Source organism: Portunus trituberculatus, chromosome 47, assembly GCF_017591435.1.
Source record: "Portunus trituberculatus isolate SZX2019 chromosome 47, ASM1759143v1, whole genome shotgun sequence".
In the NCBI taxonomy this organism is placed as follows: Eukaryota; Metazoa; Arthropoda; class Malacostraca; order Decapoda; family Portunidae; genus Portunus; species Portunus trituberculatus.
Window position 1 is genome coordinate 3,369,257 of NC_059301.1, and position 6,000 is coordinate 3,375,256.

Here is a 6,000-nt window from a genome sequence, read left to right on the forward strand (position 1 = left end):
ATAACATGTTTGAAAGGAAACAAAGACAAATGATATGTTGGCTTAGACAGGAGGTAGATATGTGAATGCCTTATGATGTCACTCTTGATATACAAACGTGATTGAGATGAAGAATAACTCGTAGAAGATTGTAAGGTATTAGGTAATAAAAAGTCATTCGGTATTCATCGGATTCTTGGTTTGTCTCATAAACATGATATCCTCATTATGATCATTGTATGTCTTCCATGTTTTTGTTCATACCACCGTAACTTTCTAACTGGATAGTCTAGGGAATTGTTTTGGTGTAATTAGAAGACGATGGCGGTATATATGAGACCACCTTCATTTATGTCTGTACTGCCTGGTGTGTTGGAAAGCTTAATCACAAAGTTGTTCTCGGGGAGTTGAACAATGATACGTCTTTTTTATTTTCCCTCCTTGTCATCCTCGAATAGACAGAAATGTCTTTGATAAGTTGGGAGCTAACAGTACGATATTGTGTCCATCGTACAGACTGCAGTGAGTCATATATAACCAAGAAATTGTACTATGAAACTTGAAAATTATTGGGCGTCCTGTTTAGTCTAGAAGTTGTACAGGTAAAGGCTCAGTGTCTGCTGATACATGTTTAATTATCTACTTCAAACTATCGGTCTTCATCGTCTACATACATAGAAAACGTTTACCAGCACACAGGCTAGTAATGTATCTATGTCAGCCTGTCGCTCTGCTTTTTAATAACTACCTACCATTATTACCATGTTAAACTGCTGATAGCAACAAAAGTTAAATTCAAACACTTCTTTTAACATAAAGTGATCAGAATAAAATCAAGTAGTTTTATGCATAGCTGCAAATAACGAAGTAATAGCGTTTTACTAATAACGAGTTAATTTTCAAACACACACACACACACACACACACACACACACACACACACACACACACACACACACACACACACACACACACACACACACACACACACACACACACACACACACACACACACACACATACACAAACACACGAAGATCGGTCTATGACCTCTGAGCTCACTCCGTAATGGGAAAGGCTGGCTGGGTGACCAGCAGGCGACCGTGAATACAAATACACACACACACACACACACACACACACACACACACACACACACACACACACACACACACACACACACACACACACACAACAATTCTTCACTAATTTCTCGCTGCACTTCAAGATAAACATTTGCATAACTCCCGACACGCAGCCAGCAAAGCTCCCCTCTCCTGTACCCCATGCTCGTCACAGGGACCACAAGGGCGCCTCTCAGTGTCGGCAAGATGGGTCTCTCGCCTCTAAAGACACCGACACTTGGCACACGCCCCCCTGCCCTCCCTTCCTCCCCGTCAACACTTAAAGCACGTCCCGATGACAAGAAGTGGCTCTGGCTTTAGTTTAGGTGACAAATCGTCCAAGTGACAGACGCGACCAAACACAATTATATTTCACAGGCAACGAGACGAGCCCACTCTCTTTGAAGACCTGGCTCGGGAACCCGTTTTCTCTCATGCTTCAAGGGGAGACTTTTACGCGGCATCCTTTCCTACTTAGCGTCACACAGATTCAAGTTAACATTATCTACTTTGTTTCTATAATGGAGACCGGTGCGTGTAGTCATATTTGTCGTGTACGGAAGGATTAACTGATCGTAATATTGCTTCTAAGTGGCGAAGCGTGTATTTGAATGATTCAGGTTGGGCTCGGGTGCAGGACGGCGAGACGGGAGGCAGGGGCGAGTAGTGGCTGGGGAGGCAACGCGATTTATGGCTGACGGGATGGATTGTAATGAGGCTCAGGGTTGGCTGGCTGAGGAGGGCTTGGTTACCTACCCTTCTTTGCTGTTACTTCCACCACCACTACTCACAGCCACCACTCACACCACTACACTAAGCCACACTACACCATGCCAGCCACAGTCGCCGAAATAGTAACTGTAGTGGCTCAAGTATTAGTAGAAGCAGTCAAAAATACGTGGTTTTTTTTTTTTTTTTTGTGCATGTACTTGCTTCACGTGTTTACATTATATTGTGTCCTTTATTATTCTGTCTGGGTGTGGGCGTGGATGGGTGTGGTTTGAGTGTGGGTGGGTGGTTGGATGTAGGTGATGGTTGGGTGTATGGGTGAGATATGGGTGTGGATGAGTGGGTGGATCAGTGAAATGTGGTATGTTGTTTTTGTTCTCTCGCGGCCCGACTATCTATCCGTCTGTCTGTCTGTTTGCCTTTAGTACTGCATGAATAAATAAGCATATGCGCGTACGTATATATGTATGAATGTATGTATGAATGTTATATACACAAGCACCTTTGTCTATGTTTGGCAGTCTACCCGTCACGTCTCCCGGCATCGCTGTACGTGGCTGCCGTCCTGTTAGTCTTCCTGTCTGTCTGTCTGTCCATCTGTTTGTCTTGTATCTACCCACGTGTCTCCATGCATGTTCTCGATGTCTGCTTACTTCCGTTGCTGCTTATCTGCTTCTTTACATGTTCGTCGTCGGATGTTCTACTACTCCACCCCTTTTTTTCTCCATTCTCATGTCATGGTCCCGTGGTTCATTTTAATAACCCACAGAGACGGTGAATTGATCTGCTTTTTGTCCATCTTTAGTGATACTTAGTCTTTCCTAAATTATTGCTAGACTAGTGAAGACACTCTTGAAAATTTCAATGACTCTCATCAGAGCTTGTTATGAGAAGTCTCAGCAGATCAGACGCCGAAACATTGAGGATTACAGCCTTCAGCATTTCACCTGGAGAGTTTCATTTCAAGTCAAGTGTGACCAATGGGAGACATTTGGCTTACAAGAAGAGGCACATAAGATTGCGAGGAGGGAAACGTAATAGCACGGAAAGTGACTAGTTAATCAAAAGGTAGGAGTGATGAATTATGAGTATGAGGAAGCACTACGAGCCTCTTTTTTTCTGTCATGTCGCATTCACTCAAGCTTGAGAGATAAAAGGCTTTCATAATATGTACACTCACCTAAAAGCTCTCTGATATCTTTGCTATGATATAGGTGTGAAACTTATTTGTTATTTAATATTCACCTCATAATTATTACTATGATTAGTTGTAATGACGCACCTTGAAGCCATAGCACTGCTGGAATATGGTGTACTGTACATGACTATAATGATTACCGATGCTTGAATAAGAATGTGTTGAAGTATATCTGTAAGACCCCTGTACTGGGAGTTATTTGAAAATTCTTCGTTCGTTTACCACAGGATTAGTAGCGGTTACAAAATTTGAAATATTTCTCGTTTTGGTATGTGTGAAATGACATGTGTCGTAATGCCGAATAAAGAAGCTTTAAGAAACTGACTCTTTGTTGATTATTGCATTGCAGTCAGGAGTTTATTTGGAGAAAGAAATGAAAAGAATAATAAGTATTAAACAAAAACATACATACAAAGAATAAAAGGAGAAATATGCAGACAAAATAAATGTGCGAAAAAATGAATGCATCAAAAACAAAGAAACACGAACAAATTAAGCTGACCTACAACGATCTTGGGAGCAAAACAACAACTGACACTTTTTTTTCTTCGCAGTCCTTGATCAGTCTGCCATAAACTTCAGTCAAATATACGAGTAGATAGAGAGATACACACACAAATATATACACTATATAACTTCTGAAGCAAGCAAAAATGTAATATTGTTTTGTTTGATCCAAAAGTTAATGTTTATCTGGAACACGAATTGTTTACGCTCAAGATACACAAGTTGCGTGGACTGTTTATGTGCAAGATACACCAGGTACACGTAGGGAGACTGACTGAGCTGTTCTGTACCATGAAGTAATATACATGACTGAAACAACCAACTAATATGTCGTACAAGGCATTAATGAACACATCCAAGTAACACACACACACACACACACACACACACACACACACACACACACACACACACACACGTGCACAGTAACAGTGACAACAACAAAGAAGTAGGTGCATAATTAAACATGTACGTGTCATATTTAGAAGACGTAAAGCATATTTTCGCTCCTCGGAAGAATTTGAAGGCTAATGGTTGATAATAATTCACACACACACACACACACACACACACACACACACACACACACACACACACACACACACACACACACACACACACACACACACACACACACCCTTCTCCAACAAACAAAGCGAACTACATAGCATTTGCATAAATATTTGTGTGTGTGTGGGTGGCGGAAGGATACAAGAAAGAGTTGGGTGGGAGGGAGCGGCTGAGGTGAGACTGTATGGCAAGAAGAGAGAAGTTTTACGGTTTTATATGGATTTTATAGATGCAAATTGTGTGAGGGGTCGAGGAGATAAGAGGCGATGACACTCAAGAATAGGAAAAAAAAACAACATCTGTTTCCGTCGTTTATTGCAGAATATTTCCTCTTTGATGGTCATGTGTCACGTAGTTCACCATTGCCGCTCACACCTCGCCTCCCCACCTCGCCTCCTTCACGTCCGCCAGTACTAGAGCTGTAGACGGGGGCACTGAGGGCGTGAGGCAGGGCAGCAGAGATGAGGGGAGGAAAGGAAGAGAGGGAGACGGAAGGAGATGGAAGGGACGGGAGGGGTGAGGGGGCGATACATGAAAATAAGCGACTGAATATATATAACCCCGCCTCAGCACCTTGGCAGCGCATAATTGCCCTGTGAGGCAGGACTTAGTGTCACGGCCCGGCATCTGGTCTCCGTCACCCACACCAATTAGTAACTCCGAGGAACCGTGTGAAACATTTCCTCGTCGTACTGCAGGCAACACACAGCTGGCCGTCCGTTTCTTTCTCTCTCTTCACTTCTCTGGCAGCGCTGTGAGACTCTCGTACCTGCTCTATTTAACGACCAAGTGTCTTGATGATACTCTAATTGGCCTGAAATATTATTAAGGATTATATTAAGCAGACAGCGGCGGGGTAATTTATGACTCCATACGTCAGTGCCAAGCCGGGGCGCCGCTACTGCCAGCCAGAGCCTCGTAAAGCGTCGACAAAGTGGCGTTCTTTTACCCTCGACGCTAATTTCATCTCGCCGAGTAATTGCTGCATTATGGCGCTTCTTTCCGCGACACCGAGGAGAGAGAGAGAGAGTGTGTGTGTGTGTGTGTGTGTGTGTGTGTGTGTGTTTGAGGTCCACAAAGGAGCGTGAGAGCCTGTCCTCCGCGGGACTCTTCCGTTCCGTAACCTGAGCTACAAAATATCTTGCTGTGTCGCGCGAAAAATGAGACATACGTAGAGGAATTCAGAGTCTTTACAGCCCTCTTCTTTCCTTCCCTGTGTGTGTGTGTGTGTGTGTGTGTGTGTGTGTGTGTGTGTGTGTGTGTCACTACATTCCGAACGTTTCCCAAAAATTTCAGTTCTCAACTCTCTCTCTCTCTCTCTCTCTCTCTCTCTCTCTCTCTCTCTCTCTCTCTCTCTCTCTCTCTCTCTCTCTCTCTCTCTCTCTCTCTCTCTCTCTCTCTCTCTCTCTCTCTCTCTCTCTCTCTCTCTCTCTCTCTCTCGCCATTATCAGTGCCAAGCCGTACCGTAGCACCACCAGTACTACCACCACCACCGCCACCATCACGCCATACATCACTGCGGGGCGGACTTCTTGGAGTGCCGGATAATTAGTGGCTCGGCTCTTGGCACTTAGCAACGGTTGGCACTCGTACACAAACACCAGCAAATCGACCGCTAGAGAATGATGTTTTCTTGACTCTTATCAGTGTTGGAAGGGCATAGCATGAGGTCTCTCTCTCTCTCTCTCTCTCTCTCTCTCTCTCTCTCTCTCTCTCTCTCTCTCTCTCTCTCTCTCTCTCTCTCTCTCTCTCTCTCTCTCTCTCTCTCTCTCATCTGGGTTTCTCCAGTTGTCTGGCTGTCTGTCTGTGATTACCACCTATTAATCACGTCATCTATAACTTCTGTGTGTGTGTGTGTGTGTGTGTGTGTGTGTGTGTGTGTGTGTGTGTGTG